Source organism: Bos javanicus, chromosome 27, assembly GCF_032452875.1.
Source record: "Bos javanicus breed banteng chromosome 27, ARS-OSU_banteng_1.0, whole genome shotgun sequence".
Classification (NCBI taxonomy): Eukaryota; Metazoa; Chordata; class Mammalia; order Artiodactyla; family Bovidae; genus Bos; species Bos javanicus.
The window spans coordinates 39241933-39266367 of NC_083894.1; the positions used below are offsets into that span (position 1 = coordinate 39241933).

A 24435-nucleotide genomic window follows, 5' to 3' on the forward strand; every position below is an offset into this window, starting at 1 on the left:
CGGCAGTGGGGCTCCAGTCTTCTTGGACACTAGTCAGGGCCGTGCCTTTATCGTAGGATGACCCCTGGGCTGCTGTAAATGCTTTTGCTTAAATCAGTGCTCCTCAAGGTGTGAGCCACAGACCAGTAGCCACAGACAGTTAGGGTTAAGACAGTGGCAGCAACATCTCATGGGAACTTGTTAGAAATGCAAACTTGGGTCCCACCCTAACCTGCTGAATCAGAAACTCTAGGAGCAGGGTTCTGCCATCCATATTTTAATAGGCCCCTTAGGCTGTTCTGACACACGCTCAATGCTGACCCAGTCACCTCTCCATGTAGACAGTTGAATGACTTGGAGTTTGTATTTTGGGAAGAGGCAACCCTGAGCCAATGCTGATGCAGTGGGTGTTTCAACACCCCCTGCCTCACTGCAGGTGGGACCCTCACTGTTTTCAGAACCCCCTATAGAATTCAGCGACACTTGCCCTCTGCGGGACTCTCCTGAAAACACAGCCTAACTCAGCCTTGTTCCTTTCACCTCCCTGTCTCACCTTCCCACCCTCCCCTCCAGTTTTTCCTAGGACCACTTCCTGATTAATCAGTCTCACCGAATCCTCTGCTCAGAGTCTGCTCCTAGAGAACCAAACCCAAACTATCTCCTTCTGTGAAAACTTCAGCTTCACTGGTGATAGGCCGGCAGCCTGGCGTCACATTGTCAATTGTTTCTAGAGTCTAATTCTAGAAACAGGTACTAACTAGAGTCTGAGGATAACAAGGTCAGGACTCCCTGTGACCTCGGGTACTGGGGGCTAGTGGAGTCGTGATGGGGAGCAGACCTGTGAATGGATCTTGACGATATAACAAAGCTGAAATTCTCAACAGTGCTGGGAAAACATTTCCCCTAAAATTCACATATGAGGCAATTGGCCAAGCTAACTGCTGAAGTGTGGTTGGGGTTTGGTGTGCCAGGATATGGAAAGCAAACAAAATATTCCAGCCAAAGTCATGGACCAAAACATGGAGGTGAGGAACACAGAAAATGCTGCATCACTTGGCATCTCTCCGGCATTAAATTCAGACTGAAGAGGGGTAAGTGATGAAGTTGAAAAAATGGAGACGTTCTAAAGCACAGAAACACTTCTCGGTCCCGCTAAGTAGTGTGGCTTCATTCTGTGGGTGATGGGCGTGGGATGATGGAGTTTCAGCATGAGGATTCTCCTGGCTGAATTACGTAGGCAATTCTATCAGCAAGGGGACCGAGTCAATGACTACAGTGACAGTCTGGGCAAGACATAATAAAGGCCTGAACTTGAGGATAATGTGGAACCCAGGAAGGATTTAGCAGGTGAAATTGGTAAGACTTCCACTGAACAGATGCAGTTGTGAGTGGGAGGGAGGGTGTGGCGAGGACAAAGCCATAGAGCCATAGTCATTTCCATCTTGCCACTCCAGAGTCAGGATGAAAAGAATCATGCTGAGAGCTGCGCCTAACCTTGTGTGTGTGTGTTACTCATGCAGTCGTGTCCAACTCTTTGTGACCCCAGGGACTGTAGTCCCCCAAGCGCCTCTGTCCATGGGATTCTCCAGGCAAGAATACTGGAGTGGGTTGCCCTTCCCTTCTCCAGGGCATCTTCCTGACCCAATGACTGACCCTGGGTCTTCTGTATTGCAGGCACATTCTTTACCATCTGAGCCACCAGGGAAGCCTGCTCCCAACCTTGGGAAAGTTAAATATGACTAACATTTTAAATTAACGCAGTCAATTTAAAACTTCATCAGTGCTGAAAGACACAGGCAGCTCTGATTGGCGCTGGTACAGAATTGCCTAATCAACAGAAACACCAGGCACAATTAATATGCAAGTCCTTTCATTCAACACAATTTAGGCATGATTACTTTAAATGGGAAGTTTGTGAAAGGCTCCAGTATTTAAGTAATTAATAAAATTCAAAGTTTTGATAAAAGTAGACGGAGAGACATGCAGACGTTTACTAGGAGAAGAAATGGTAAAATGAACAGTGGTGTTCAGGGAGCAAAAACATAATCAGTATAATCTGTCAACAGGCAAACTGCAAAATGAGACCCATAGATTACTATTTGGACAGAAGCAAAGCACAGCCCCAACCCTAACCCAACCTGTAGTTCATAAAGACTAACCATTAAACATGCCCCTTTGCCAAAGACAGAACCTGATCAAGCCAGAAGCTGCCTGCCAAAAGGGAGAAGCTTGGGGAAATGGCTTGGAAGAGGTCGTTCACTGGTGTCGCTGTGTCTGGGGGGCCTACGGTCCAATCCAATCCAGCCCCCTCCTCTTGTACCTCATGTACTGGGCACAAAGGGGACAGACGGGCAGACTCAGCATGAGAACTCAGTTCCCCTCTGCCCAAGGGTTCCATCTCTCTATTCTTAGAAAGACTCATTGAGTAACGAGGATGCACACCTTTCCTCCTTTCTGCTTTATCTGACTTCAACTACTTAGGATCCAAAATGAAGGAAATGGCAACAGAAATGACCAGTTTCAGGCTTTCCTAAAAGTAACGGAGATGCCAACTGGCTTCATTATCCTATCATCAACCTAAGGCTTCCACTAACAGATCCATTAAGAGCATCGGACAGTGGTAGGAATCAAGCGATGGCACTACCACCAAAGTAGGTACATTCTCTCCAATAACTTTGCAGTTATAGACTCTAACTACAATTAGAATAAAGCAAAGTGTGGTGCTAACAAACACACACACGCCTGCTTATCTTTAGACACAAACAGAAGCCAACCAGCCTGACAATGCCATAGCGACCACAGAGTTGAAGAACTGGACGGTAGAAAACTTCAGAGCACAGGCTGGACTACCAGGGAGAAGTTAAAGGGTCAATGCGGGCCCTTCAAAGGGACTCAGGGGCAGAAACTATTAATAAGTACTAATGGAGTTCCATATTTGATATAGCTGGTGCCACACCTATCAGACGGCTATCAGTCCTAGAAAACAAGAATATTTTTCTCGTGTTACACTCCACAAATCACAGAATATCAAGCATGAGTAGGGCATGGTAGAGAGTCTAAGAGTAATGAATTAAACTGACAATAATGATGTTTCCAAAAAGTTAGAACAGGCTAGCTTTAATAACTAGAAGAAAGGACTTAATTATCTAACTCAAGAGATGGATAAAGGAAGGATTTCACAAAATCCTGAGATGTTTCTTTCTTTCACGGCGAGGTGAATGTGACTGGTTTTCTGGGACAGATAAGGATTCTCAGGAGATACGTTAAGGACAATAGCATTTCTCAAAGGAGACTCCAGATCCTCGGATAATTACTAGAAGTTCCTGTGGGGTCCCAGAGATGCAACGTGTAACCCCATCCAGGATCACAGTGATCAGCAGGATGGGGATCCCCTCTCCATTCTCAACCTTTCTGCACTTTCCTGGCCTTCCAGCCTTTCAGAACCAGCAAAATGTCAGAGAGCAACTCTGGACTTTGATCTTAAGCCTGAGGAATCTAAGAACCTCAGGAAACGCAGTGTGACTGTGAGCCCGATGGCGGCTCATCAACCAAGGGATGTGGAGCAGGACCCGTGGGCTCCGGGGCACAAAAGCCTCTCTGAGCCTCCCATGTCTCGCTTATGGGAAACGGGCTTCATTCAGCCTCCACAACCCTCCCTGAGCTCCAAAGGGCAGGTTCACACAGTTCCTGCTCGAGAAAGGGAGTGCATAGAGAGATAAGCAGTCTTCCAAGATGACACAGTGGTAAAGAATCTGTCTACCAATGCAGGAGACACAAGAGACACGGATTCAATCCCTGGGTCAGGAAGAAATGGCAACCCACTCCAGAATCCCATGGACAGAGGAGCCTGGCGGGTTATAGTAGGTAGTGTAGCAAAGAGTCGGACACGACTGAGCAAATGAGCACAGCAAGAAGCAATAGTGCAGCCCTGGGGCAGGATCCTGCCTCCCCATCAAGGATACACACAGCTACATCTTTGAGCTGTTTTGCACAAACTGAAATCTCTACCAGGTATGAGAAGTTAACTGTTTGCTGCCCACAAGCATGTAGACTCTAAACTAGTTGGAACAAGAAGGTTGATGATGCTGACTCCCGAATAAAGCACCATCAACCAATCAGAAGAATGTCCATGAGCTTATCACACCCTCTTTGAACCATTACTATAAAACATCTCATCAAATCCTCCCATCCTGGGGACACAGGTTTGAGGGCATGAATCTGGTGTGGCCTTCTTTGCCTGGTAAACCAATTCTCCATCCAAAACTCTGTCTCAGATTTAATTCAGTGTTGGGGTGCAGAGACATTACTTTGCCGACAAAGGTCCATCTAGTCAAGGCTATGGTTTTTCCAGTAGTCATGTATGGATGTGAGAGTTGGACTATAAAGAAAGCTGAGCACCGAAGAATTGATGCTTTTGAACTGTGGTGTTGGAGAAGACTCTTGAGAGTCCCTTGGACTGCAAGGAGATCCAACCAGTCCATCCTAAAGGAAATCAGTCCTGAATACTCATTGGAAGGACTGATGCTGGAGCTGAAGCTCCAATACTTTGGCCACCTGATTCGAAGAACTGACTCATTAGAAAAGACCCTGATGCTGGGAAAGATTGAGGGTGGGAGAAGGGGACGACAGAGGATGAGATGGTTGGATGGCATCACAGACTCAATGGACATGAGTTTGAGTAAGCTCCAGGAGTTGGTGATGGACAGGGAAGCCTGGTGTGCTGCAGTCCATGGGGTCGCAAAGAGTCGGACACGACTGAGCAACTGAACTGAACTGAACTGGGTTCGGCTTCATGAGTTCCAACTCTACTGACTTTCACAGGTCTGGCACATGCAGGGCTCCGGGGCAGGGGCAGGTCGCTGCCGTAAATGCTGCAGCATCAGCATCGTACGAGCAGAGGTTCAAGGCTGCAGTGTGTGTGACAGCCAGGAATAAGGAAAGCATCAATGTTTACTCTACAAATGTGAGCAGATAGTCAACAATACATCCTTTTGGTGTGATATCACATAGCCATAAAAACATATATACATATGTATATATGTCAAAGGCAGGAGATAAAATTGCTGGTATAGTATGATCACAACTAACAACAAAAACCACCTGAAGTCACAAAAATCACCAAAATGTTATAACAACAGCATTTAGGGGTGAGGATTGGGATTTTGAGGGTCATTTCTTCCTCCTTGTATCTATTAGTATTTTCTCAGTTTACTTTAAATAACCATGCAATAACGAATTGAAAGCAGGAGTCTACTTTGGATGAAGTGTAGGCACTTCCACTTGTTCTGTGGTTAGTAAGTGTGGTCTTCAGAGAGGAATTACCCTTTTGGCTCCACATTCAAAGCTATGACACTTTACATCTTTCCATGTTCTTTGCACAAGACATTCCCACAAGCAAAGGCCAATGAACGCATGTGTATGTGTGTGTCTGTGTGTGTGTGTGTGTGTGTGTGTCTATCTCTGTGTGTGTGTGTGTTGTAGTAGTCAGGGGATTTCAGTTAAAAGATGCACGAAGCTCTGGGGTCAGCATTTCTATGGGATAATCTGAAAGACACTCATAAGACACTTGGGCTTCCCTGGTAGCTCAGTCGGTAAAGAACCTGCCTGCAGGTTCAATCGCTGGGTCAGGAAGATCCCCTGGAGGAGGAAATGGCAACCCACTCCATATTCTTGCCTGGAAAATCCCATGGACAGAGGAGCCTGGCGGGCTACAGTCTATGGGGTCACAAGAGTTGGACATGACTTGGCAAATAAATGACCACCACCACCACCACCATAAGATACTCAATCATCCTTTCAGGGTGCTTTTGAAATTGTTCAAAGGTCTACAAAGATTTATTGGAGCTGTTAGGATTTCACTTGGATTAATAGTAGGTCAAGGATAAAATTATATCAAAATTAACTTTTTTGTGTGGGAGAACAGGCTCCCTGGGGTAGGAAGCATTTCTTAAAATTTGATTTTAGTTGATTTACAACGTTGCATTGCTTTCAGGTGTACAGCACAGTGGTTCAGATATATATTTGTTGTTAAGTCACTTAGTCGTGTCGGACTCTTTGCAATCCCATGAACTGCAGCACACCAGGCTTCCCTGTCCTTCACCATCTCCCGGAGTTTGCTCAAACACAGTTATACGTATTCATATATCACTCATTCTTATTTAGATTTTTTCCAAGATTAACTCTTCTTAAGAATTATATGTACTTTCAAGAGACGCCTGTGTGTGATTGCCACACAGCACAAAGGCCTAAGGTCAGCACTAGTACCATTCCAGTTGTACAGATGAAGAAAGAAGTGCTTAGGCAAGACAGTGACTCACTCAGGGTCACACAGCTAAGACATGGGGCTGCAGATTCTCTGACCTCAGGTCTGCCTCTGAGACTGCTACTCTGTATTATCTGCCTATTTTGACACCAGAAATACACACCCAGATATCTTGGAATTAATTGGTCCTCACTGACCATCCTTCTCTTATCCACATTTGCTCTAGAACAATACTAGAGAAGGCAAGCAATGTTCTGGAAGACACACACGTAGCAACTATAAAGTTGCTTATACCCGCCACTCCAGAAACCTAAATGAACCCTATCTTAGAAGCCAGTTAAAAGAAAATGGTGATGCCATTATCTGTGGTTTGCCTTTGATTAAATCAGCTTAAAAATGTCACCTGTTTACAAACATAAAGTTCACTGCATCTTTGGTCTGGTTTGAGTTTGCTACTTGACTTAGGAGAGAGCTAATAACTGTATCCAGCTCTAACATTTACTCTGAAAGACTTACCATGCTCTATTGCTGAAAAGGAAACAGATTCTGATCTGGCTAAATTAAATGAAAAAGAATTAAGTTCTGGTTTAAAACTGACTTGCTTTCCAGAGGAGGGATTAACTGGGAGTTTGGGACTGACATACACACGCTACTATAGATAAGATAGATAACCAACTAGGATGTACTATATGGCACAGGGAACTCTGCTCGGTATTCTGTAATAAACTACATGGGAAAAGAATTTGAAGATGAATGACTGATGTATATGTACAACTGAATCACTTTGCTGTATACCCGAAACCAACACAACGCTGGAAATCAACTCTACTCCAGCATAAAATGAAAATTTTAAATAAATAAAGTTTCCTTGCTTTACTTCCATGGATTTCTGACAAAAAGAAAAGGAAATTAATCTCTAATCATAATTTTCATAATTAAATAATTAGGAGGCACTTTCATCACCTGCATCCAGGAACCAGAGACATAGATGTCCTGGCCCCAGCAACACAAGCTGAACCCCTATAATCCTCCTTTATCATAATTCCATAATCTCGAGTCCCCTGAGGAAGACTGTAGTAATGTAATGATGGGGGTGGGGGAATCTTACATTAACTCCTGCTAAAATTCAGAGGAGGGAAAATGTGTGCAGCTGCAATATTAAAACTCTAAGAAAAGTGAGGGCTTTTAAAGAAAGATAACTATGCCACGATGAGGCAAGGTAACAAGAAAAATCATGGTTTACATCCGAGCACAAAGTTCTAAGACAAAATTGATTTCATCATAAGACACTTTACCAAATGAATAGCAAAATGCGAGAGGCATTGGAAAATCATTTCAATTCAGATGGGGTAACACTGCTGAGAAGAACCTCCAGGGCACGATATCACAGAATAAGAACGGATGAAATCAGCAGATTGGCCATCTACTGGTGTTTAGCCTCTACAAAATATCCTATTTTCAGAAAACCTAAGAAAACAAATCCAAAAAGATGTTCTTGTTTTTCATTTCATGATTTCGGGCAAAACGAGTTCTTCCTGAGGAAGCAGCAGAAATATAAACATAGACACGAAAGAAACAGAATTTGGCTATTCACACAGTACTATTCAAAATACAACAATAGCAATCAAATGTATCCATCTAATCTTTGAATCTGTCTGTATAGTGGCATATAATTTATTAAGTTTCATGTGCATTATCTTATTTCAATTTCCCAACAATTTTGAGAGGTTCCCAGGGCATCATGAGGACAGAGACCAGAAGATTTAATCAAGGGCAAGTGCAAATGGCAGAATCTGACCTTGAACTAGTATGTTCTTGCTATACACGAGTCCAGGAAAGCCCCAGTAATAGCCAGCCTCATGCATGTGCTCAATCACTAAGTCATGTCTGAATCTTTTGTGACCCCATGGACTGGAGCCCACCAAGCCCCTCTGTCCATGGGGATTCTCCAGGCAAGAATACTGGAGTGGGTTGCCCTCCTCCAGGGGAGTTTCCCAACCCAGGGATCAAACCCTGGGTCTTCTGAGTTGGCAGATGAATTCTTTACAGCTAAGCCACCAGAGAAGCCCAATGGCCAGCCTACCCAGATTCAAAACCTGAACACTGCTGCTTTGGAGAACGTCACCTTTCTGTAACTCAATTAATCTATAAAAGTAGAGACAATAATAATACCTACTTCCTAAGGTTGCTGTCAGGATAAAATGAGTTGATATTTGTAAAGTGCTCAGCACCTAGTAGGCACCATACATGTGTCTGTTATTAACATAAGTACAGCTAGCTGATTCTACCTCCCCTTTAAAACATACAAATATATTTGTCAAGTCATGTTCCCAATATTTATATTTGGATATCCCCAAACTCCCAATGTTCTGTACAAAATCATTAGCAAGTTAGCCTCTGATTACAGCCCAGATCCTCAGTTTCCTGTGACCCTGATACACCCTTGCTCTTAATTAATAGAGCAAGGGTAATTAATTGGTGGTAGTGACACCCATGCCATCCCTCAAATGGAATGGGATCTGCCACCCTCCTGCTTATTGTCAATGTAAATGCAAATAGAATTGGAGCTGTTCAACTTATGGAAATTCACAACTGAAAAGACATCAGGGATCCCACTTTCCTCCTGGTTACAATTTCTTATCTATTTTGACAAGTGCATCCCAGCTATTTCTCCTTATTCCAGAAAGCCCATCATCTGAAAATGTATGTGAAGAATGAGACCTCAGTAAGAACGGGCCCACCTCAACAACTCCACCTCCTCAAGTTTGGTTGCTGGATCAGCAGCGTCCCTGGGGAACTTCTTTGAAATGCCAAATCCTGGGTCTCACTTCCGATCGAATGTGTCAGAATCTTTGTGGCAAGAAGATCCCAGGTGGTCCCTGGGCAGGTGAAGGTTTGAGAAGCAGAGGGGCCGCTCTGCAAGGGCGTCACGTACAGTGTCTCTTTTCCTGGAGGGGCCGTTTAAAGAAGGACATGCTGCTAGCTGTTGAGTGGGTGGATAAAGTGGAGATTAGCCTAAATTGGATAGCTGGTGCTACACTCTGGCAACCATTCTAGAAGGAAAAGCAAGCCAGCCCCTCCCGGATTTTCTCTACTGTCTCTTGTTACTTATTAAAGTTTGAAAAAGCAGATGCAACCTCACCTGCAACGAGCCAGAAAAACGGAAGAGTGACTCATCGCACACCGCGATTAGCAGAGCAAGCCCGGCACTTCATAGCTGACTGAGCCCAGAAACAATGAAGAGCCAGGTCAGACAGACGATCCCCTTCTGCACAACTCGGCCCCAAAGGCAACCTGGAAGGTAATCAGCGTCTTGGCTGGAATTAAGAAGTTTCAGGAGATAACAGGAAAAATAGGAGAGAAAGGAAGACAGCCTAATGAATCACTCTAATTGTGGAACTGAATGAAGAAAGAAACGGTGAGTCTGCTTGAGTGACTAACACCAACAATTCAGAGAAGTGACTTTGCAAATCAGAAAGTGGGAATGTGATCAGTTAGGATAAACCCTTGGTTCAAAGACAGAACAAATAGTGAGGAGAGCTCCACGCTGTGGGCTGGAGCCACTAACCACTGCTGTGCCAGCCACATGGTTCCCTTGTCTTTAGCCAGACAGTCTCTTTGAAAACTCAATTCATCAATCCCAAATTGATAAACTGATAAATAAATCAATTGATAAATAAATCAATTGATATATTGATAACTCCCTGTCTATCCACTCTTCTCCCCCCAACTCTCCCCTTTGGTAAGCATAAGTTTGTTTTCTAAGTCTGTGGGTCTGTTTTGTAAATAAGTTCATTTGTATCATTTTTAAGATTGGGCTAGCCAAAAAATTCATTCATATCCCATAAGATGGAAAAAACCCAAGTGAACCTTTTTGGCCAACTCAGTATTTTGTTATTTAGATTCTCACTGCTATGTATAAAATGGACAACCAATAAGGAGCTACTGTATAGCACAGGGAATTCTACTCAATATTCTGTAATAACCTAAATGGGAAAAGAATTTGAAAGAGAACAGATATGCATGTATATATAAAGGAATCATTTTGCCGTACATCTGAAACTTACACAACATTACAAATCAACTATATTCCAAAAAAAAAACCCCACTATTTCCATTTGACTTGTTTACATTAAAAAAAAAAAAAGAAAACAGAAAGAAACTTGAACGTAATTCAGTGAGTATGAATTTCAAACATGGAGATGACTCAGGCTGTTCCCTCAGGAGTTTATAGTCACTCATGATGTGTGCTGAGACATCTATCTCAATTTTTTGAAAAAAATATTATTTTGTACATAAATACTCTACTTCATTTAGCCAGGATGAAAGGACAAAGCAGGGAGTTTGGGCTCAGAAAGGAATCTCTAAAACTTCCCTGGTGGCTCAGTGGTAAAGAACCTGCCTTTCAATGCAGGCGACACAGGTTTGATCTCCGGTCCTGGAAAATCCCACATGCCAGGGAGCAGCTAAGCCTATGCACCACAACCATTGAGCCCAAGCTCTGGAGCCTGGGAGCCACAGCTAGAGAAAATCCCTCACAGCAACAAAGACCTGGCAGGGCCAAATGATAATAACAATACATAGCAACTAATTAATTAATTGTTTAAAAGAAAGAAGTCTCCGGGTAAAATAGTTCCCAGTGATACCCAAAACAGAAATTTGACATTCATGGCTTTCAGATACTTTCACTTAGGTTACTGATTTGTACACGCTCTGGATCCCTATAAAGAAGACAAGGCAAGTGCTTTTCCTCCTAAATTAACAGAAAAGCTTCCCAGCTCAGAAAGCATGAGGGAGACATGTTTGCACAGCCACAAAGAACTAGAGTAAAGAATTTGAACTCCATGTCTTAATATAGAGCTTTTCCTACTCTCCCATGCTAGTCCTAAATTGCATGCCCAGATATCTTATTTAATCCTAATTTTGATCTTCAATTATCCTATGGAGTAGAAAGGGCTTCCCAGGTGCCACAGCGGTAAAGAACCCACCTGTCAGTGCAGGAACCATAAGAGACACGGTTCAATCCCTGGGTTGGGAAGATTCCCTGGAGTAGGAAATTGCAGCTCATTCCAGTATTCTTGCCTGGAAAATTCCACGGGCAGAGGATCCTGGTGGGCTACAGTCCATGGGGTCACAAAAAGCTGGACACGACTGAGTGTACATGCACGCACACACAGAGCAGAAATCAGCAGGTGGTGGTGATTCTGATTTTCAAACAAAAAACTTGTCAAGTGGCCCTACAATGGGTCATCAGACCCAAACCTCAGTCTTTGGATTTTAAGCCTAGGGACCTTTCCCCTGTTTTCCTGTATGAATACTCTCTAACATCTATGCCCTCTTCTTCTTGGACACCCAGCTTGACTACCTTCCACAGCGTTCCTTGCAATTAGCCATAGTCACACTATGAATTCTAGCCAATGAAACGGGAATGCAAGACGTGCGTGCCTCTTCTAAGACTTGGACCACAAAGTCTCCCAGGCACACACCTCTAAGCCTGTCTGCTCCTGGCTGGGCTGCAGTGGAGATGACGGTGACAAACTTGGAAACTACGTATTGATGATAACAGAGCCACAGTGAGCCTGGGTCCCTGAATGACTGTGTGGAGCAAAGTCTGCTTCCCACCTCACCACCACTGACCTCAACCGCCCTCAGACTGGACAATCACGTGGTTAAGGAGTAAACTTTTGTTATACTGAGTCATGTCACATTTGGGTGGGTCAGTTGGTGGATTTTTCTTGGCTGTGATAAACAAGCTGTCCTGCAGGCCAGCTTGTCTGGGGCAGCACCCTGTCTCTGGCTCTACTTCATACAGACTATCAAATCCATCTCTGCAGTGGTTCCCAGGGCACTAGGGGAGCCAGGCCTGCAGACGGAGCCATTGGAGGCAGGGCAGAGAGGCAGATGCGACCAGGCTGTGTGAACACGCCTCAGTCTGAAATCCCGCTCTATCATTTATGAGCTATGCAAACTCTGGCTGGTCGCTGAGCATCTCTGAGTCTTGGTTTCCCCATGTGTAAAATGGTGATCAGTTCAGCTCAGTCCCTCAGTCGTGTCTGACTCTTTGCAACCCCATGGAGTGCAGCACGCCAGGCCTCCCTGTCCATCACCAACTCCCAGAGTTCACTCAAACTCATGTCCATTGAGTCTGTGATGCCATCCAACCATCTCATCCTCTGTCATCCCCTTCTCCTCCTGCCCCCAGTCCCTCCTAACATCAGGGTCTTTTCCAATGAGTCAGCTCTTCGCATCAGGTGGCCAAAGTATTGGAGCTTCAGCTTCAGGATCAGTCCCTCCAATGAATATTCAGGGCTGATTTCCTTTAGGATGGACTGGTTGGATCTCCTTACAGTCCAAAGGACTCTCAAGAGTCTTTTCCAACACCACAGTTCAAAAGCATCAATTCTTCGGCGCTCAGCTTTCTTTAGAGTCCAACTGTCACATCCATACATGACCACAGGAAAAACCATAGCCTTAACTAGACGGATCTTTGTTGGCAAAGTAATGTCTCAGCTTTTTAATATTCTCTCTAGGTTGGTCATAACTTTCCTTCCAAGGAGCCAGTGTCTTTTAATTTCATGGCTGCAATCACCATCTGCAGTGATTTTGGAGCCCAAAAATAAAGTCTGACACTGTTTCCCCATCTATTTGTGATGAAGTGATGGGACCAGATGCCATGCTGTTAGTTTTCTGAATGTTGAGCTTTAAGCCAACTTTTTCACTCTCCTCTTTCACTTTCATCAAGAGGCTCTTTAGTTCTTCTTCTCTTTCTGCCATAAGGGTGGTGTCATCTGCATATATGAGGTTATTGATATTTCTCCCGGCAATCTTGATTCCAGCTTGTGCATTTCTCATGATGTACTCTGCATAATACATGCATGATCATGGTGATAATAAACAGCAATAATGTTATGGTCAATTTTAAGCTATATCACCACTTAGGTGACATGCTTGGCACAGACCAGGGGGTGAAGGATATTTGGTCTCCAGCAGGCATATTCCATCTTCAGGTGATGCCCTGCTGAGCTTTGTCACCACAACGAACTCTGCTGTAGTTGAGGGCGATATGGGTGCTTAGTAATGGAGAAGCAGCGACTGCAGCTCTCCATCTGTTATTCGAAAGCGGACACTGCTGGGAAAGGCAGTTAAGACAATTGAAAAGATAAAGGTTTAAGCGCTGTTTATGGGCTGATGAGTCAGTGACTAGAGCAGAAGTGTATTTCTCTGCAGTACTTCTGGCTTCACTAATAATCCTAGGTCAACCTGTCAAGTAAGATCTACTCATCAGCAAAATGCCTTAGTCACTCGATCTCGTAGGAGGCTGTGGATTGGATTTCACTAATAGGCTACATAATCAAAGCAGCATGTAACCCAAATACAGACATTATTACGCCTCTCATAGTCCTTAAGAGAACATCGGAGTGTTAGAGAAAATTACATTTCTTTATCCGTTGGCCACAGACTTTAAAGATAGGGTCATAATATTTGTTCTATAACTTCGGGCTTACTTCTTTCATTGCTTTCCTTGCCTAGTAATTTCAGAACTTTACTTTGGAAAGTTCCCATTTACCCTAGTGCTTCGTGAACATCACACACACACACACACACACACACACATGAAGTGAAAGTCACTCAGTTGTGTCCGACTCTTTGTGACCCCATGGACTATATAGTTCATGGAATTCTATAGGCCAGAATACTGGAGTGGGTAGCCTTTCCTTTCTCCAGGGGATCTTCCCAATCCATGGATTGAACCCAGGTCTCCCACATTGCAGGCGGATTCTTTACGAACTGAGCCACAAGGGAAGTCCAAGAACACTGGGGTGGGTAGCCTTTCCCTTCTCCAGCGGATCTTCCCAATCCAGGAATCGAACTGGGGTCTCCTGTATTGCAGGCAGATTCTTAACCAACTGAGCTACAAGGGAAACTCACACACACAGGGACAGCACAGTTTTTGCATTGCTTCAAACCTCATTCAATGATCACCAACATAAAAGGCACCCTATAAACTCTAGCCATGCGGTACATTATTTTCAAATTCCATGACATTTCAAATTCTCCTGTTATTCAATATTTCATTTTAAAAATGACATTCTCCAAATCCAGGTATGTTTAGTGAAATTATATGTTACCAGTTCAGTTCATTGACAGTGAGAACAAACAGATTCTTCCTAGGATTATCAAACCACCAGGAGCTGCCTTTTCTGTAGGCAGAATATGAGGGAGGATCAGATCTAGAAGCGCTTTCAGAGATTTGCTGGCATGATCTGAACTGTGTTTCTCAGCCAACCCCGTGCAGGTATTGTAGCATCCAAGCTGACACACGGCAGACTCTGACCGCATCCTCTGGGACGCCGCTGACAAAATCCCCTTCGTCCTATGCAGAGGCCACAAGGGCCACTGGCCAGGCTGCGTGTGTCTCACCCCATCCCTCCCCTCCGTGTTTGCCGCTCCCCTCCACTCGGCGCTCAGCGCTACTCTGTCTGTAACACCCCTTGCAAATCTTCGCTTGTGCAAAGAGTTAAAGGTGTTAAAGAAAAATCACCGGCAGGGGAGGGCATCTAACAGGAAACACTCTGTGTTATTTTTATGGCACTAGTTCCTAAGGTTAAACTTCTATTTATGAAAATTGATACCAGTTTTCCACTAAGCCTGGCAACTGAGCCCCTTCTTTCTAGCACATTCTAACACTCCCTGGCTTTCTCTTCTGCTTTTCCTTTATGCTGCCACATTCATTCTAGCCAAAAAGAACTCCACACTGGGCCACTACCCGCTTTCTTATTTCTGCTTTTTTGTCTAAGTAGTTCCGTCGGCCTAGCACCCTCCGTACTCCCTGCCAAAGAAGTCTTTGCTATTTCTCTTTTCTGTGAAGGACTCCGAGAGCAATCTGCACGTCTCATGAGCATGATTCTACCTTACCTTATGTTACAGCCATGTATCAGAGCCACCTGGGAGATTTTTCAAATTACTGATGCCTTGCATACGTGCGGGCATGCTCAGTTGTGTCCAGCTCATTTTGTGACCCGATGGACTACAGCCTGCTAGGCTCCTTTGTCCATGGGATTTTCCAGGCAAGAACACTGGAGTGGGTTGCGTATCCTACCCCAGAGGATATTCCAGACCCAGGGTTCGAACTCGTGTCTCTTGAGTCTTCTGCATTGGCACAGGGATTCTTTACCACTCCGCCACCTGGGAAGACCAATGCCTTAGCCCCAGCCTTAGAAATCCTGGTTTGCTGTGCGCAGGAGACAACCCAGGTCTCAGAGAATCATTGAAGCTGTGCAGCAGACTCCAGTCTGCAGCAAAGTCTGAGAACCACTGCTGTAGAGCCTTGGGATCTCCTCCAGGCCCCTGCTACTGAAAGATCAGTCTCTATGTCTGCTCACCTTGGCATAGATGGAATGGTCTAGAAAGCCTTAAGCATCCATTTCAGTGTCTGAATCCATCTAGGCCTAGGCTGGCTAAGACACCCAAATCTCTGATGGCTTTTCAGTCATGACTCTATTACATAATTGCACAGGTTATTAGAAATAGACCACCAGGAACAGGAAGGCATGACAACGATTCAGCCAGGCACTGGACTGCTTCCACATCTAGGAAAAGTATCACGCAGGCCACTTTAGGATGCTAACTAAACTTGGAAAGAAATATCTATCTGGTGCCACTGAGTAAGGACACAAAAAACTTTTCCTCCAATGTCCACGTGATATAATTCAACTCTGTAAACTAAATCCTATCGATTGGAGGAGCCGTTATTTTCAATCTGGTGTCTTTCAGCATGGCTGTGCCTGATGACATTATGGCACACACGTGGGAGGGGCTGTGCTCCAGAAGGCACAGTTCCGAGTGAGCTTAAACGCCTGCCATTACTTCCCGGGTGGCTCAAGTATAAAGATCCACCTGCAATGCAGAGGAGGTGCATAAGATAACCTGGAGATAGACAGAGGAGCCTGGCCGGCTACAGTCCATGGGGTCGCAAACACAACTAAGCAACTGGGCATGCATGTTATCATTATGAAAGAAAAAAGTGAAAGCGTTAGTCGCTTACTCACGGCCAATTCCCTGCAACCCCATGGACTGCAGCCCGCCAGGCTCCTCTGTCCATGGAATTCTCCAGGCAAGAATACTGGAGTGGGTTGCCATTCCCTTCTCCAGAGGATCTTTCCGACTCAGGGATCGAACCCAGGTCTCCCACATTGCAGGCAGAAAGCAAAATTTAACACTTGGCCATGAGCTGTAATTGGAGGTATGATTCAAGAGCCTAGAACACTCACCACAAACAAGAGCTCTCAGAATCTCTGCTAGGTTTTAGGGTATCTTGCTGTTTGGTCACTAAGTCGTGTCTGACTCTTTTCGACCCCTTGGACTGTAGCCCACCAGGCTCCTCTGTCTATCTCCAGGTTATCTTACCGTTGTTTAAAAGACACTGTGAGCTTTCTACTCTCTGAGTTTTTCTGACATGTTTTGTGTTACTCACCATCCCTCTCAGCCTCCCAGGTTCTGAAATCAGTGAGAAATGACATGTCAGCTTCTCCTAAAACATGATTAATGGCAGAGCAGTGTCCGCCACATCTGAACCCACATGTGTATCCAAGCCCATCTCAGAGGATATTTTCCATCAGTCCTTTTGCCATCTTGTTAGTCTGCCTGTAGAAAAATGACAGGCATTCCAGATTTCCTGGAGAAGCTGTCCAGACAGGGGCTGGCAGCTGAGCTACATGTCAGGGAGATGCACCTCATTTTCCTTTCATTAAGCCCCACTAATGTTTTCTCTTCCCCTCATTATTCTCTGCCCCCCACTATGGTCTATGCTTTTTATCTAGTGTTTTAGGCACTTTTTGTTCTCTCTTCCTCGGAATTTTCTCTGCTATCTCCTCCATTCTCTTATCTCACAAGCTCAGCCTTTTGTTTTGGGGTGACTCCTCCCTAAATGTGAGCCTAATGGGGATGCAGTCACCCCCTCACCTCCTCCTGGCCCTGGCAGTGCCCTGCCCGCACTGGTGGTAGTGGAAACAACTCCATCTTGAAGCACATTAAAGATATAGGTGTACACCGTAATAAAAATGGGCATGCATAAGGACCAGGACTGGAAAGGGGAGAACACAGAAAAAATTGAAAATATTTTGTAGGGTCATGAAATTTAGGGAGATGCTTTGTTTTACTTTCGCTAGTGTTGTTGTTCCTTTGTTAATCGAATTTTAAACTTTTGAATAAAAAAGCATGATTTTTTTAAAAGTGTTGTTGTTTAGTCACTAACTCATGTCTGACTCTTTGTGACCCCATGGACTGCAGCACGCCCGGCTCCTCTGTCCTCCACTGTCTCCCGGAGTTTGCTCAGATTCATGTCCATTGATTCAGTGATGCTATCTAACCATCTCGTCTCCTTCTCCTCTTACCTTCAGTCTTTCCCGGCATCAGGGGCTTTTCCAATAAGTTGGCTTCTTGCATCAGTTAGCCAAAGTATTGGAGCTTCAGCTTCAGCAACTGTCCTTCCAATGACTATTCAGAACTGATTTCCTTTAGGGTGGACTGGTTGGACCTCCTTGCAGTCCAAGGGACTCTCAAGAGTCTTCTCCAACACAGTTCAAAAGCGTCAGTTCTTTGGCACTCAGTCTTCTGTATGGTCCAACTCTCACATCAGTGCAAGACTACTGGAAAAACCATAGCTTTGACTATATGGATGGCCCTTTGTTGGCAGAGTGATGTCTCTGCTTTTAATATGCGGTCTAGGTTTGTCATAGCTTTCCGTCCAAGGAGAAGGATCTTTTCATTTCACCTTCTGCATTGATTTTGGAGCCCATGAAAAAAAGTGACTTATCTTATCTCTAAAATACCTGCGGATTGCCTTTTAAAAAGTGGGCTCACAGAGTGAGTAATTCAAAGAGTGAGGCAGACAGTAATGAGCGCCTTGGCAGAGGAGGGCTTAGTGCGTGGGTGTTTGAAACGGCCGGTCCTCCCGGAGCACAGCACACTCTCTGGACTGAAGGCTTCCCGCGCATCCTTCCCCGAGGTGGTGCTCATTTTCTTGCGGACCTGGAGCTGACCCGGCTCAGCTTCTCTGCAGCCTTGTGTTAGTCTCCCGGGCTCCACCATGCTCTTCCCTTAGGTTCCCTCTTCGGCCCCACCGGCCAGCTGTGCGGTGACACCTAACATGTGGTGGCGACAATGCTGGGCGAGCAGACGAGACCGAGAGGGACGCTGGGGCCACCAAGGGTTGGCTCCACCCTGCAGGCTGGCCGCTCTTCCCGCCCGGGCCCAGGGACCCAGCCAGTCCAGGGGATCACAAGGGTGGTGTCCTGTTCTCACCTATACCATGGCTTTCTGAGAACCCGTTGAGGAGAGGAGACAAAGTCAAGGGCCTAACTAGAGTAAATTCTCAGTATGTGGTCATTTTTGTTACACCAGCACCTTCTGAGTTAGATGCACAGGTTCCATGGATGAGGAGGGCAAGCTGGAGTAATTTTCCATCTACTTCAGGACAACCACGTTCTTAACATTGTAAAGCAACTATAAAAATTAATTTTAAAGTTTGTTTGAAGTATTTATAGAAAGGGCTTCCCTGATAGCTCAGTTGGTAAAGAATCCGCCTGCAACACAGGAGATCCCAGTTGGATTCCTGGGTCAGGAAGATCGGTTGGAGAAGGGATAGGCTACCCACTCCAGTATTCTTGAGCTTCCCTGGTGTTTCATCTGGTAAAGGATCTTCCTGCAATGTGGGAGACCTGGGTTTGACCCCTGGGTCAGGAAGATCCCCTGGAGAAGGGAAAGGCTACCCACTCCAGTATTCTGGCCTGGAGAATTCCATGGACTGTATAGTCATAGAGAGTCTGACAGAACTGAGCAACTTTCACTTTCACTTATAGAAAAAAAAAAAAACTATATTCTTTAAGATGGGCAAAAGGTACTTTTGTAACTCATTTGAAGGCCTGTTCATTCTCCCCAGTTCAGAGGGGCTCCAGAGAGAAGAAAATGAACAAAAGGTCTGTGTGGGATTTGTTCTGACAATTCTCCCATTCATTCATTTATTCATTCACTCAGCAAATACTTACTGAGCATCGACCATAGGCTGGACTATCTGATAGGTGCCTGGGATACAGTTTGATAAAACATATTTATTGACCCCATGGAACTCAAGACTAGAAAAAATGACAAATACTGACTAGTAAGGCAACACACACACATGCTCACGTATGATGTATCAGCAGGTGATGAGTGTATGGAGAAAACTCACGGGGTAAGGATGCTAGAGCGGAGTGTGAGAGGGTACGGAGTGATCACGTCTCACAGGGGATGGACAGAACAAGACCCTCTGACATCTGTGTGGAGTCTTCTCTGGACACCTCCTTGGAAACCATTCTTCAGTAAGATGGACCCAACTGATGCACAGATATTCTTAGTCTACATGACTCGCAGAGTAATTCGTTTTCAACATACCCCTCCTCTATCTGAAAAAGTGATTTTCAGTGATAATCATGAAATGTGCCCTCACCAGATGAAATCATGCACTTGAAGGAGCCAAATGTTAAACACAAATAAAAGCCACAAATGGTCTCAGGGAATGACAGAATTCACGCAACTCGAAGTCTATTCCTTCTTACAGTCGCTGTGTTGTTGTGGTTTATTCCAAAGCTACAGCTTCAGTGCGAGAACAGGGACTTCCCTGGTGGTCCGATGATTGACTCCATGCTCCCACTACAGGGGGCGTGGGCTCAGTCCCTGGTCAGAGAACTCAGATCCCTGCATGCCGTGAAGTGGCCAAAAAATTTAATAAATAAATGCAAGAATATCAGAGGTGCTGGAGACCCGAGCTGTGTGTGAAGCAGGAGAAGGATCCCAGAACAACTGTGCCCTTGTTGACTGGATGGCTGAAATCATGTGAGCAGTCTGCATAACTGGGACTTCTCCCTTGGAATCAACTTTCATGTAGAATACAGCCTTTATTACATAATAAGAAGAATGTGCTGAGACTTCCCTGGCGATCCAGTGGTAAAGAATCTGCCTGCCAATGCAGGGGACACAGGGACACTTGATCCCAACCCTGGGAAGATTTCACATTCAGGGGAGCACCTAAGCCTGTACAACCACAGAGCCTGTACCTTAGCGCCCAGGAGCTACAATTACTGAAGCCCACGTGCTCCCGAGCCCGTGCTCCACGATGAGAGAAGCCACCACAATGAGAAGCCCACACACCGCAACTAGAGGGTGGCCCGCAGGTAACAACGAAGACCCAGCACAGCCCAAAATAAATAATTTTTTTTTAAAAAGAGTCTGCTAATCTGGAGCTCACATGTATTATTAAAGTTGAACGGTAGCCACAGCAACGCGTATTTTGGGGAGGAAAAAGTATTTTATCACTGACATTATTTAGAAATGCTAGTGTTGGTCATGATGAGAAATAGAACCACTCTAAGCCCATTCACAACAGTTTTAAACTCTCCCTGCCTGCTACTCCCACTGCCTGCACCCCCCACCCTGCAGACACGGCACTGATGGGCGTAAGAAAAGAGGAAGAGGAGACAGAAAATGCAGAGCGGGTCAGAGTCAAGCAGTGTGGATAATGGTCCAGCATGAAATCTGAGATGCATCCCGAAATACATCCGGGGTAGCAGGGTGGGGCCGTGGGGGGCCTCGCACACCAGGTCCAGGAATCTGACTTTATAGACAACTGTGCTGTGCTGTGCTGTGCTTAGTCGCTCAGTCGTGTCTGACTCTCTGCAACCCCATGGCAAGACTATTGCAGTGTGTTGCCATTCCCTTCTCCAGGGGATCTTCCCAATCTAGGGATCAAACCCAGGTCTCCCACATTGCAGGTGGATTCTTTACCAGCTGAGCCACCAGGGAAGCCCAAGAATACTGGAGTGGGTTGCCATGCCCTCCTCCGGGGGATCTCCCTGATCCCTGAGTTAGACAACCAAGGGTCGTCAACTGTTTTAAGCAAATAAGTCCAACTCAAAGTGGTGTTTTTGAGACATGAATCTGGTGGAATTATAAAGTAAGAATTGAGCTGGAAGAAGAGGCTGAAGTAGGTGCAAATTTGGATGCCTAAGGTGAAAAGCAATTAAGGCCTGAACTGAGGTGAGTCTCCTCCAAAGTGAATGGAAATGTATGACTTTAGGGGCTTCCCAGGTGGTGTTAGTGGTGGAGGAACCTGCCTGCCAATGCAGGAGATGCTTGAGACAAGGGTTCCATCTTGGATCCAGAAGATTCCCTGGAGTGGGACATGGCTACTCACTCCAGTATTCTTGCCTGGAGAATCCCATGGACAGAGGAGCCTGGTGGGTTTCGGTCCATGGGGTCACAAAGAGTCGGACACAACTGTAGTGACTCACACACATGCACACACATGTGATATTAGAGCAGGGATCAAACACCACAAAATTAAAACTCAGAGGGTTTGCATTTATTTTTAATTTGGAGAATATGAAGACAAGGGTGTGGGGAAAACAGTCTCGCAAGCGTCATCTAGGAAATTTCTCTTCAGTTCATGGATGTTGGATTCTGAACTGAAGATGAAATGTTTCGACATGAATGTTCCTAAAGAAGCAGCCCAGACAGGCCAGAGGAACAAAGGATTCCCTTTGAAAGTTACAGCTCAAATGTTCAGTTTTTCCACAAAAGCCACTAAAAGCTTTCCATCCTCCAAAAGAAGAAAACCCCCAGAAGAATCACTCGCATGGTGTTCAAGAATATTTTGTCTGGTGGTTGGCCCCACCTGAGACAACCCTCCTTGGCTCAGATGATGTCATAGGAAATGCTGGGCCCCTTAGGAGTTTAGCATCTACCTTCTATTTCTATTTCTTTCCTTGAAAAATGTGTGTGTGCTCAGTCCCTCGGTCCTGTCCAACTCTTTGGGACCCCATGGACTGTAGTCTGCCAGGCTCCTCTCTCCATGGAATTTTCCAGGCAGGAATACTGGAGCCGGTGGCCATTTCCTCCTTCAGGGGATCTTCCCCACCCAGGGATCGAAGTCTCGTCTCTTGCATCTCCTGCTCTGCAGGCAGATTCTTTACCACTGCACCTCCTGGGAAGCGTCCCTGAAAACATAAGTAACTTCAATCGAAAAAAGAGGTATGCTTTAATCCTTGGTCTGAATGAGTGGTATTTCAGAGCTGTGATTAATTTGTGATTTCTCCCATGCTAATTAATTCACCTCTCCTCTTTCTTTTCTTTTCTTTTGGTGGAAATAATGGGGAATGAATCACCTCTCCTCTTTAAAGCTCCCTTCAGGAACCCTTAAAACTCTCTAGAAGAGGAAAGTGCCCTGTTCTTCTTTATGAGTTGGCTTAAGGGAGGAATGAAAGTTTAAGAGAATTTTGTTGTTGTTTAATAGCTAAGTCGTGTCTGACTCTTTTGTGACTCCACGGACTATAGCCCAACAGGATTTCCCATGCAAGAATACTGGAGTGGGTAGCCTATCCCTTCTCCAGGGAATCTTCCTGATCCAAGGATCGAACCCTGGTCTCCTCCATTGCGGCAGATTCTTTACCACTGAGCCACCAGCAAAGCCCTTAAGAGTCTGTAGAGTCAATATATTTGTTATGGATAGTTTGCTGATTTAAGTCAGAGTCCATGTTAGAAATTTGGTGTTTCCACTGGCATGACCTGCAATACCCCTGGATTCTCTTGGCTTCTTATGAACACCAACAGTCTAATGGTATAATGTTCATAACAGAAAATCTGTAAGCTGTAATATCTAAGTCTCCACCTAGTAGGATACTGATAATAAATGTAATCACTTCTCCTGTGCTCAGTTATTTAGTAGGATAGCTTAGAATCAGGATGCTGTAGCTGAAGCAAAGTTCAATCATAAGAACTTTATAAGAACAGATACGGTGAGTTCTTCAAGTCTACTCATTGTATGGGGAAATCAGTGAATGTATTCAAAGGGTACGCACGTCCAGTTGTAAGAGGAAAATATTTTGGGGAGGCAATGTACAGCTGGTGATGATGGTTAATACTGTATTGTCTATTTAAAAGTCATTAAGAGAGCAGGTCTTAAAAGTTCTCAAAAAAAATTTTTTAACTGTGTGTAAATGGGTTAACTAATCTTACTGAGATAATCATTTCACAATATGTACATATACTGAATCATTACATTGTATACCTTAAACTTACACAGTGTTATATGTCAGATACAGCTTTATATCTCTAAAAAAAGCTGGGGAAATTTTTGCTTAAAAAAACCTGGGTGTTGCAACTGTTCATTCTTCAAGTCATTCAAATTAAAAATTAAAAAGAACATAATGATAATAGTTTTGCATCAAGCTTCAAAATCCTTGTGCTATATACTTCTTTTATTGGTAGGCAGGTGCCTTTATATAAGGGTTTCTCTTTCGAGTTTGACAAAGAAACCGTACATTCCAGGAAGAGGGCAGGACCCAGTTTTCTGGAGAGGGGAGAGAAACAGATGCAATGTGCAATTTCCTTTTCTGACTCAGTTTACCAAAATCACATTTCAATACAGAGGGAGACCATCCATTTTGAGAGCCACAGATAAAGTAATTTTTTCCCCAAAATTCAAGATTTGTTTTCATTTTCCTAAACTGGATATTTCAATTTCCTCGGAAACCTGAGCTCTTGTCCATTTCCTGCGAAAACTGAGCGTGGGGAGGGGAAAGGGCACAGGACCCTTTCCTGTGTCTACATGCTGTGTCTACAGCCAGGGGGCCGCCACGCAGGGCTCTGGCCGTCTGAAATCTGGCCAATGAACCTCTCTGAGGATGATCGCCACACTTCCAAAAATAAAAAACACATCTTTCTAGCCAGGAATCATGGATTGAGATTCCTAAAAGCCCCTCTTCTCCCTCCGCAATTTAAACCAAGCTCTTTCAAAGTCAGCATTCTACATCTTAATGGAAGCCTGAAAAGGTTATCAATAGTAAAGGCTGAAAGTTTTCCACAATGGTAGGTAGATAGGGGAAAAAAAGAAAAAATGTTTACACTGAACTGAGGGGGAGGTACCCAGAGGTTCCTGATCAGCACTGCCCTTGAGGACCACCGCACTGCCGTCCTGAAGAAATGCAGGGAACGAGGGCTGCGCTCGCCTCCGAGCTGACCCCTCTGTGTTTGTCTCCACGTCCCAGACCAGGGACAGGACGGTTTTTGAAGCGAACCGTGGTACAGGAAGCTGTGCTGGCCACAATCGAAACGGCGCAGGCTCTGCGTGGTCCTCTGCACTCTGGCTACACCTGCTGGCC

General features: G+C 44.9%; 1 protein-coding gene across 6 annotated transcripts in view; it reads right to left on the reverse strand.

Annotated features, from left to right (window-relative positions):
- Positions 1–24435, reverse strand: part of LRRC3B (leucine rich repeat containing 3B) — a 94643-nt gene that overhangs the window by 40883 nt on the left and 29325 nt on the right. The window contains exon 1 of one of the 6 annotated variants that reach the window (XM_061404676.1): positions 19470–21361. The exons of the other annotated variants lie outside the window; for them this stretch is intronic. The gene's annotated coding sequence lies outside the window, so the exon portion shown is untranslated. Of the gene's footprint in view, positions 1–19469; positions 21362–24435 lie in introns of those variants that run through there. 6 annotated transcript variants of the gene reach the window in all.